Source organism: Camelus ferus, chromosome 2 (assembly GCF_009834535.1).
Source record: "Camelus ferus isolate YT-003-E chromosome 2, BCGSAC_Cfer_1.0, whole genome shotgun sequence".
NCBI lineage: Eukaryota > Metazoa > Chordata > Mammalia > Artiodactyla > Camelidae > Camelus > Camelus ferus.
Genome location: NC_045697.1, coordinates 44,633,241 through 44,644,273, shown reverse-complemented (window position 1 = coordinate 44,644,273; position 11,033 = coordinate 44,633,241). Strand labels below are relative to the sequence as shown.

At 37.7% G+C, this 11,033-nt stretch overlaps 1 non-coding gene across 1 annotated transcript; it reads left to right on the top strand.

Annotated features, from left to right (window-relative positions):
* The first annotated feature begins 723 nt into the window (after nt 1-723).
* On the top strand, nt 724-830 carry LOC116659427. The gene has a single exon (XR_004314825.1). It is a non-coding gene; the product is annotated as a U6 spliceosomal RNA (small nuclear RNA).
* Nucleotides 831-11,033: the final 10,203 nt, after the last annotated feature.

Genomic DNA, 11,033 nt, shown 5'->3' with positions numbered 1-11,033 from the left:
CATGGGACCCCCAATTTAAAGCCAGTTGGCCAGAAGTACAAGTGACAACCTGGGACTTAAAACTGCCATGTGAAACGAGAGCAGTCTTGTGAGGCTGAACCTTGGAGTGGTATGAGTACAGGAACCAGTGTTTCTTCATTTACAGTGTAATCAAATCATTGATGAGGAAACATTCTTCTTTATGGAAGAGTCCCAGCTAGGAAATGTAGAAATAATGATAAAATTACAAAATCCCCATTCTGTAATCCCTAATAAAACAATGGAAATAGGTGATGATCATCAATGACTATTAAAATCCTTGGGTGAAAGATAAATGAGAAACTATAGCGTGGACGAATCAGGTAGACAATACTTGGACCCACTAATTAAAAACCAATTGTTTTGTTCTTTTTGAGATGACCCAGTAAAAAATATACAATATCAACTGTGAAATATTTTAAATATTAAACATGAATGCTAGATCAATTATTCCCAACTAGGGAAGTTTTGCCCCTAGGAGACATTAGCCAATGGTTAGAGACATATTTGGTTTTCACATGGTGGGGAAAGGGAGGGTGGGGTCTGGTGCTATTGGCATATAGTAGGTAGAGACCAGGGATGCTGCTAAATATCCTGCAATACTCAGGACAGTTCCGCAAGTCAAATAATTATCCAGTCCAAATTGTTAATAGTGCTGAGATTAGGAAGCTCAGTTCTAGGTATATGTCAAGAAATACAGGACCTGTGCTTGCTCCAGCAGCATATATACTAAAATTGGAATGATACAGAAAAGATTAGCATGGTCCCTGCACAAGGATGATATGCAGATTTATGAAGTGTTCCTTCTGTATTTTTAGACAGTCTCTTCAGCAGATGGTGTTGGGAGAACTGGACAGCTGCATATAAATCAATGAAGTTAGAACACTCCCTCACATCATACACAAAAATAAACTCAAAATGGCTTAAAGACTTAAACATAAGACGAGACACTATAAACCTCCTAGAAGAAAACATAGGCAAAATATTATCTGACATAAATCTCAGCAATGTTCTACGGCAGTCTACCCAGGCAATAGAAATAAAAGCAAAAATAAACAAATGGGACTGAATTAAACTTAAAACCATAAGCAAAACAAAAAGACAACCTACAGAATGGGAGAAAAAGTTTGCAAAAGATGAGACTGACAAGGGCTTAATTTCCAGAATATATAAACAGCTCACACAACTTAATAATAAAAAAACCAAACAACCCAATCCAAAAATGGGCAGAAGAACTAAACAAACACTTTTCCAATGAAGACATACAAATGGCCAATAGGCACATGAAAAAATGCTCAAATTGCTAATTATCAGAGAAATGCAAATCAAAACTACAAAGAGGTGTCACCTCACAACAGTCAGAATGGTCATCATTCAAAAGTCCACAAATGATAAGTGCTGGAGAGGCTGTGAAGAAAAAGGAACCCTCTTACACTGTTGATGGGAATGTAGTTTGGTGCAGCCATTATGGAAAATAGTATGAAGAGTCCTCAAAAAACTGAAAATAGACTTACCATATGATCCAGCAATCCCACTCCCAGGCATATATCCAGAGGGAACCATAATTCGAGAAGATACATGCACCCCAATGTTCATAGCAGCATTAGTTAAAATAGCCAAGACATTGAAAGAACCTAAATGTCCATCCACAGATGACTGGGTAAAGAAGCTGTGGTATATTTATACAATGGAATACTATTCAGCCACAAAAAATAATAAAATGATGCCATTTGCAGCAACATGGATGGACCTGGAGACTGTCATTCTAAGTGAAATAAGCCAGAAAGAGAAAGAAAAATACCATATGATACCACTTATATGTGAAGTCTAAAAAAAAAAAAAGACAAACTTATTTACAAACCAGAAACAGACTCACAAACATAGAAAACAAACTTATGGTTACAAGGGGGAGGTGGGTAGGAAGGGATAAATTGGGAGTTCAAGATTTGCAGATACTAACTACTATATATAAAATAGATAAGCAACAAGTTTACACTGTATAGCATAGAGAACTATATTCAATATTTTGTAGTAACTTGCGGTGAAAAAGAATATGAGGACGAATATATGTATGTTCACATATGACTGAAGCATTACGCTGTACACCAGAAATTGACACAACATTGTAAACTGACTATACTTTAATAAAAATATATATATACAACAAAAAAGAAGGAAATACAGGACCCAAGGTGCATATCAACGAAATGTAATCTATGAACCTTGTTTGAATCCAATATCAAACAAAACAACTATAAATAGATATTTATGATTCAAAGAAATGTGAATACTGACTTCATATTGTGGAACTATTTATTTTTAGGTGTATTAATTGCATTATGCTAATAGAAGAATCCTTACCTGTTGTTAGAAATATACAGTGAAGTATTTACAGATGAAATGACATATCTGGGGTTTACTTCAATGCACTGGGATGGAAGTGGAGGAGAGGGGTAGAGATAGTTGGTCATCATTCATAATCACTGAAGCTGGGTGATAGGTACAGCTTCTTCTTTTGTGCATGATTGAAAATAGATAATAAAAATACAATTAAATAAATAGATTAAATATTTTAATACATCTTTAAATTATGGGCTTCTCATATGTACCTGAGACTTAGCTTTGGAAACAGTTACCTGAGAACTGAGATGTTGTTGCCTCCAAAAGCAATGACTCCACAAATCTTAATCTCAAGGTCCTAATTTCTTGTACTCTGGTGAAACTGTCTCAAACTTTTCTACCAAAGCACCCTTTAAAGCACATGTTATGGTATCTATGCTTTATTTTAATATTCTTTAGTATAGACAGTGTATGTCAGAAGCAATTACACTCTTGGGGCAGGATGTTGCCCTAATCAGAAATCTACATTCTGGGGATAATTAGCTAAGTGTTATTAGAAAAGTCATACACTAGAGGCAATGACTAAAAGGTCTTTAGTCATTATTTTCTCCCTTCAATGCAAGAGCATTCCTAATCAGCACAATGTTAGAACTGGGTTTTCATTGGTGGAATTAGTGGCTTGTTAATTGATAAAAATGAGGCTTTCATTTGGGAAATTAGTGGCAGTAGGGAAATGTGAACTGACTATAACATTTTATAGACACTCCCCATACTTTCAAAAACATGAGGTAAAACTCTAGTGAGCCCTGGAATCTTTATCCTTAGGAATGGAGCCCTAGGTGATATCCCTAAATGATGCTTGCAGAAGTGGTTTATGATTGTTTTGTGCCTGCTTGCAGAAATGTCTATATGAGTAGCAGAATTTGGTCTGAGACTTGCTTTCCTAATAACCTGATACAAGGTTATGAGAGATTAATTAACCCTCATTACTGTCAACCATTAAAACTCCCAAGATGTACCAACAAGAACCTAATAGCTGTGCACACCAAACTGGCTTGGTCAGTCCTCAGTAGCAGAAAAAAAAGTAAACGTATCATCTGCAGTAGATGAATCCTGGCCCACCATAAAAGCAAACTTATCTTGAAATCATTTGTTTCATCTATAAACTTCATGTAAATTTAGCATATTACCCCCATATGATAGACTGTTGGATTGGCAACCCCCAGTGAATCATACCTTCAGTATTCAAGCCTTTCCACATTGAGTCTAGGCTGGGCCGTGTGGCTTAATTTGGTCAATGAACATTAGCAAGTATGATGCAAGCAGAAGAAGCTCAATAAGTGATTTCACAATAGGGTTTGCCCTCTTGAAATGGTCTCTCTTGATGCCCTGATCCACCGTGTAAAAAAGTCCAGCTACCCTAGTTGAGAGACCTTGTAGAGAGAGAGAGAGAAATGCCTAGCTAGCAGTCAGCTCTTGCAGCCTTTCCAGCTCAGGCACCAAACATGTGTGTAAAGAAGCCATCTTAAATACTCCAGCTCAGCAGTCACCATGTGGAGCAGAAGAACCACCCTACTGAGACCAACTTAAATTGCAGAACTTTAAGAAATAATAGCTTGATTTCTGGGGACCTGCACCAAAAGTGTCTGTGGTTTTATTTATTTCTTGGAACAACATTAAATGTCTTCCCCATACTCCAACACCAGCCATCAACAGCATCATAGATCCATATTCTGATACTGTGGAGAACTCAAGAAGCTGAAGAAAAGTTAAGAGGAAATGTTGAGCATAGGGTGCAAATTGTCTCCCTAGGTATAAGGAAGACTCTAAGAATTCAGAGAGAGTGGATATGAGTTGGGCCACACCAGGAAAACTTTGCCACATGCTCTAGAGATATTTTTTACTACTTCCTGGACAACTGCATTTCTCCTGTCTTATTTTAACATCAGGCAACTTGGGTCTCTTGAAAGTGAGGCTGGAGGCCAAGTAAGAATATGTGGAAAAGTGGTCAAGAAGAGGTCAATATGCTAGTATTAGGATGAATCATCATATAAAAGAAATAACTATCTTGGTAAATACTGTATCTGCATTAAAGTTTGCATTCCCCCAAAGCACAGCTCTGCCTGACAACCGAAGCATTACTCCAAGCACCCTGGATACAGAACCTACCACTGTATGAGCAATTCTATACCTACTTAAGTCTACCATTATAAAGCCCCCCTCCCTGCTATTATATTTTTATAAAACCTTGTTCAGGATTGATCAAGGAGTGACTTAGGAATTGAAGAGACAATCTGTAAGTTGAAGATATCAGTACCAATACTGAGATGGGCTGGAGAAGATAAAGCTTCAGCTACTCCTCAGTGTTCTCCCTAGCAGGTATTTCTTGTGGGAAAAACTGTTGCAGTAAGATATTTTCATACTTAAAAAATAAAATCTATTTAAAAGCAAAATACTCTGTAATTCTGTTGGAAAATTCATGAACAGTTCATTGACATTTTCATCTGTCACAAGAAATATCAGCCAAATTTTATGTTAAGTTACTTATTTCTCCTATATGTTTTTGAAAGTAGATTTTTTTTTATGGTGTGGTCCAAATCAGTAGTTTTCCAGATAAACAGGTTATCTAGAGTATGCTCTCTATCTTTTTGTATGTTAATAAATTTTTTACTCACCTGAGGGACAATAAGATGGGGCAAGTATACAGGACTAGAAAAATAGACGGAATCTGACCCAGGAAAGGGCAAGCACGTCTAGGGATGGTCATCAGTGTTTTCAAAAGTTCTATGTATTAAGTGAGATAACAAAATACAACCTCCCTAACCTCCAGGAATGGTGAGTAGGGCAAATGATCTCCTTATAGGCATGCACACTCACAGAGCAAAGCCGACAAATTAACTTTGCATTTGTTTCAATCTGTATCCCTCCAGAATAATCTATTCTAAGTCTTACTGGGGAAACTGAGGCAACTGAACAGACTTCTATCATTATTTCAGTATTCTGATTTTCCCTTAGGAAACTCTTGTCACCACTTATTCTCAAAGTATTGTGTATCTATTAAAGAATATATTTCTTAATAGCAACAGACAACAAATGATGGTAAAACCATTAAGATGTAATAAAACAAATAATATCCACAGTCTTCATATCACTGAAATTGTATGCCAATAAAAATACATCACATGAAAAACGTATGTACCAGAAAAAGTAATAGAAACAGAGGTACAGACCAACTAATATTTTATTAGCAGACGAAATCTTTGCTGCCGGTAAAAGATACTGATAACAGGAAAAATCATGCAAAGAACATATTCTGATAACTATTATGCCTAGAAAAGGAATTTAAACAACTATGAAACTCGAGAAGTAACATGTTCTTTTACCTTGAGACATCTGAAGGATGTTCATGCTCTAATCAACGGATAGACAGTACTGCTAACACACAAGAATCAGAACATACAAAAATACAGTAATGTCCTGTTCTTTTCCAATACTGGGTCTGTGGGAGATAAATTAATCTAACTATGGTCAAAGAAAAAAGATAGCAATCTAGCTGGAAGTACACACCAAGCCCTTGTGTATTCCCAGAGGGTTTTCATTGACAGGAAAACAGCGTGACTTTCACACAATAAAGGTGTCAGATGAATAAAGACTTACACATAAGTAAACAAATGAAATTAGAAGGCATATAGGACAGAGTCACAGTCTACTCCTAAATTGGCTTTCATCAGTTTTTTGCTTATCTTAGTAACTCCTCCTGTTCTCTTATTATATGTCTGAAGAGAATTGAAGATGCAGTTATTTTCAGTTATTTTCTAAAATGAAAATGCAAGCCATTATGTGCATCTTTTCCATGAATAAGGGTCATAATGGGTTCAAACGTTCCACTGAATTAGTTTTGATCCTCCTCCAATGAGCTTAGAAACCAAATGAATAAGTAAACAAGCTGGAAATATATGCAAGAAATATGCAGAGGGGAGAGATGATGTGTGAATAGCTCAGGTAAAGATAAACTGAGTGAAGTTCATACATTGTTAAAAAAAAAAAATAGCCACAAAAGTCCATGAATCACATTCACTTTAACAGACACGACTAGAAAGTGGGAATAGGGCTGTTCTCAAATACATAGTATTATTTTCCAGAACCATTAAAATTGGATTGAATTGTTATGGATTTTTCATGAGGCAGCATCAGAGGGCTGCTAGAGCTGCCATCTAATAAAATCAGTGATTTGCAACACAGGAATACTTCACGCCAAAGGAGGTGTCTGCTAATTTATCACACCAGCAAGCTCATTGTCTTACTTGAGAGAAAGCCTTTATGGAATTCCAAGGGAGCTTGTAGATTAAAATGTACATTTTCTTGTCCTCAGTTTTTTTAACATAATGTAAAGGCTTCTTCTCTATTTGTCTAATTTATTTCTTGGTGTCTGCGCAACCATGGCTTGTCCATGCACTTGTCTGTGCCACTGTTTTTGGTACCACTGGGGGTGGAAAGACCAAAGTCTCAGACAAGACTTATGTGGCTTTGGTGGAGCCACACATAGCCTAATGATTTGGCTGATTTGTTGTGGTCTAAATACCATCTTTGGGACAGAAGGACCCCAGAAATACTAATTTCTCTACTCACAGGCATTCTTAGTAAACCTTGATGCGCTGATGTACTCAACCTCCCAGCCATGTTTAATTCTCCTACAGGCATTTCAATATGACCACTTTGCTTTGTGTAACGACAGCTTAATAACACATGATAAATAATATTCAGAAATGTTATTTTGATGATTATGACCTAATTACCTAAAGTCCCTAAGTTACCTCTTTCTGAGTTTTTACTTCCAAGCCAGATGTGCCTGCATAAAACAAATGTCTCAATTTTCCTCCTTGCAATTATACTTAAAAAAAAAATTAGATTTGCATTTAGCAATAACTTTCCTCCCCAACTTTGGGGATATACTCTGGAGGTTCCCATGAATGATTTTAAAAGAGTACATAGTCCCATGTTGGGTACAGAAAAGTCTCCAATTAGAAACCACACTAAAAAATTTTAACAAGAATAATTGGAGCTATGGGCTGTGTCTCTGTACCTTTGGCTGCTTGCAGATCTGACCCCAGAGGAAAAATTCAAAATTAGAAATTGTGGAAATGTAATTTGAATGGATTTTCAGTCTGGTCAATCCTTGATAAACACCACTAATATAAGGGAAAGAGATGTGGCTATATACAAATAATGTATAATCAAAACTCACTTATATTTTCTTATTGATCAAAATTTTAAAATACACTACGACTCAGCATTTTTAAGAATAAAAATCGTATCTGTTGTGTGTTGGAAAGGACAGGAGGTGGGATAGGAGTGAGTATTGGAGGAGAGTCAAAAGACAGAGCAGATGAGTGAAAGCTAAACATTGGCTTGTATATGATAAAAATATGCTAAACTTGGGTTTAGAGTTGCAGGAAAAAATTTTCAGGGCAGGTGGGATGTAATTCAACAGCCATACAGGCTTTTAAAACACTCTGGAATGGTTGCTGATTACTCAATGAATCATCCATGCCATTTGGCAGATCTAAGTCTGCATTAACTGAAGCATGGAGTCCAAAGCAAAAACATCTTCTGATTACAGTCCTAAAACTGCAACTTCTTCCTGTGACCTGACCCTAATTGCCAGCCAGAGGTAGGCTCTGCATTAGGGTTCCACGTGTGCAGACCGAGTTAGCCAGGAGGCTCTGTGTGGAAGCCAGGATTAGAATAAGCACTCTAATCTCTCGTTTGCATTTTCTCTTCCACCCTTTTATTGATCTTTCTCTCATCTAGCAGTTCAAGCTCGCATTACAACAAAAGCCTGTGTCTAATTATCATCTTTCCTTTGTAATTCTTAATCTTGACTCAGTATAGGCTAAGGATTAGCTATAAAGATGGTAGCTATCTACCCAGCTCCTTGAAGAACAGAGTGTCAGAGAATGTGAGGGCAGTGCCCGGTTCAAGTAGGCACTAATTAGTGCTGTTAAAAATTGAATGAGTAACACAGAGACCGTGTTTCCAATACCACTCAGTGAACAAAACAGAGAAAAGTCCCTCTCTTCATGAAGCTTACGTCACAGTGCGAGACAGACAACAAAGATAAACGAGGAAATTATACAGTCCAGCAGAAAGAAACAAGTTCCCTAGCAGATGTTATCAGATTCTCTGAAATTCGTTCCCACTTGACCTGACCCCAGGACTCCAACTGTGAGCTGCAGAAGGCTTTCTCTTCCAGTGGGAGGACACTTGCCCAAACTCAGCAACAGGAAATTCTAAGGAGTTAAAAGTCCCAATTCTACCCCCACAACCCACTGGCAGCTCTCAACCACAGACTGATGAGAACATTCCAACTTCCTTATGGCTCACATATACTTCAGGGTATGTCCATGCAGTCTCCCAGGGTTCCCCAGCAGGACTGAGTCCCATTTGCCCAGAAAAGTTACCTGCTGACGGCCACACCCTGAATTGGCTTCCTTCCCCTCCCTGTCTCACTCTCCCACACCTGACTTGCCTTCCTGAGGTCACCTCCCACATAAATCACTTGCATTTTTGAGTGAGATTAAAAGTCTAAGATCTTGCTTCTGGATGAGACAAGTGTTAAGGAAAACACAACACAGAGATAGAGGAAATGAAGTATCAGGTAGGGTGCAATTTCAGATTGTGTGATCAGGAAAGCCTTCACCCAGGTGATTTTGAAAAAAGACTAGACTGGAAGGAGGTATGAGGTCACTGTAGTTCCAAAACAGGGTCATTGCTAAGCCTATCACACTATGTTACATCCAGAGCCACAGTGAAGCATTTGTTCACCTTGGGGTTTTCCCCTTCTTGGTGTTTGAAAATAAAGTGTTCATCCCTAGTAATTTGGTGAGGTTTGAATTTTCACTGCCAGAAGCAAAATATTGATTTTCCCTCACAGTATTTTGATATAAATGTATATGAAACCCTCAGGGCATCTTGCCCTCTTATTCTTATTACAAGATGTCTTGTCAACTGTCTCAGCTCAAGGCCACAAAACTGACTTAATACTGAGACATTCTCTCTCCCAGGAATTCCCAACAAAATTTCCTGAGTACTGATATGAACGTGGTGGAGATTCATGTCACTTTTACTTACAGCCTCCAAAGAATAAAATGTCATTCCTTACAGTCATCCGAAGCTTACATGACACACTGACCCTATGTGTGTAGTGACCTGCAAAACATGCGTTGAATATGGACAGAGAGAGAAAGAAAATTTCACAGAATCACTGGCTTCTGAAATTAGAAGCTATCTCAATAGGTAAACCTCTTACTCAAGAGAGGAATCCCTGCATCATTACTTCCTCATTATTCTTTCTGAAAACATAAACACAAAACTAAATTCCTCTTCCACTTGGCAGATAAGTTCCCCACAATATCTTCTCTATATGAAAGCACTTGCTGCTCTGCTTTGACGTGATTTCAGGAGTTTCTCACCATCCTGATGGCCCTACTCCTGACATACTGTGTTTCTCAATGTCCTTGTAAAAGGCTGAGGCTCAGGAATTGAGCCCTGTATTCTGTTGGTTATAGTGGGTTGATCAATAAATCAATCATCAGGACTCCACTTTCCTTGGTCTACAACAATAGTTCTCAGATTCTGTCCCAGTTTTTCCTGGTTTTCTTCCAGTCTCCTTTGTTCACCTCTAAGATGACAGTACCCTCACTACCAGGGTTCTGCTGTTAGCCCTCTAATGCCCCAGTGTGTGAGCTTTCCTGGGATATGCTCACCAAAACTCATGGACTCCAGCAGCCATCTATAAGCTGACAACTCCCAAATCCTTATCTCTAGTTCTGACCTCCAGATTCATCTAAAAAATTAGTATTTCAAGTAGATACCCCAAAGGTCCTCAAACTCAACATACCCAAAACCAGTCTCAATCCTTTACCTTCTAAACTAGATCTGCTTGACTGGATAAAGAAGTTGTGGTATATTTATACAATAAAATACTATTCAGACATAAAAAAACAACAACATAATGCCATTTGCAGCAACATGGATGGACCTGGAGATCGTTATTCTAAGTGAAGTAAGCCAGAAAGAGAAAGAAAAATACCATATGAGATCGCTCATATGTGGAATCTAAAAAAAAAAAAGAACATAACAGACTTGTAGACATAGAATACAAACTTGTGGTTGCCGGTTGGGGGGAGGTGGGAAGGGACAGACTAGGAGTTCGAAATTGGTAGATACTGACAGGTATATATAGAATAGATAAACAAGATTATACTGTATAGCACAGGGAAATATATACAAGATCTTGTGGTAGCTCACGGTGAAAAAGAATGTGAAAATGAATATATGTATATTCATGTATGACTGAAAAACTGTGCTCTACAAACCGGAAATTGATGCAACATTGTAAACTGACTATACCTCAATAAAAGAAAATTTTTAAAAAGAAAAAAAAAAACTAGATCTGTTCATATTTCCTTCTCTGGATAACAACCTCATTTCTTCTCCAGCCAGAAGTTAGCAAAATAAATCTCAAACCTTTCAACTTATTTCCATCTCCTTTTGCCACCACCCTAGTCCCAACTACCAACATCTCCTTCCTAGACAATCCTATCTGCAAAATTTTTTCCCTACTACCCCTCCTCCTCCGCAGCCCAACAAAACCCCAATCCATTCTCCAAACA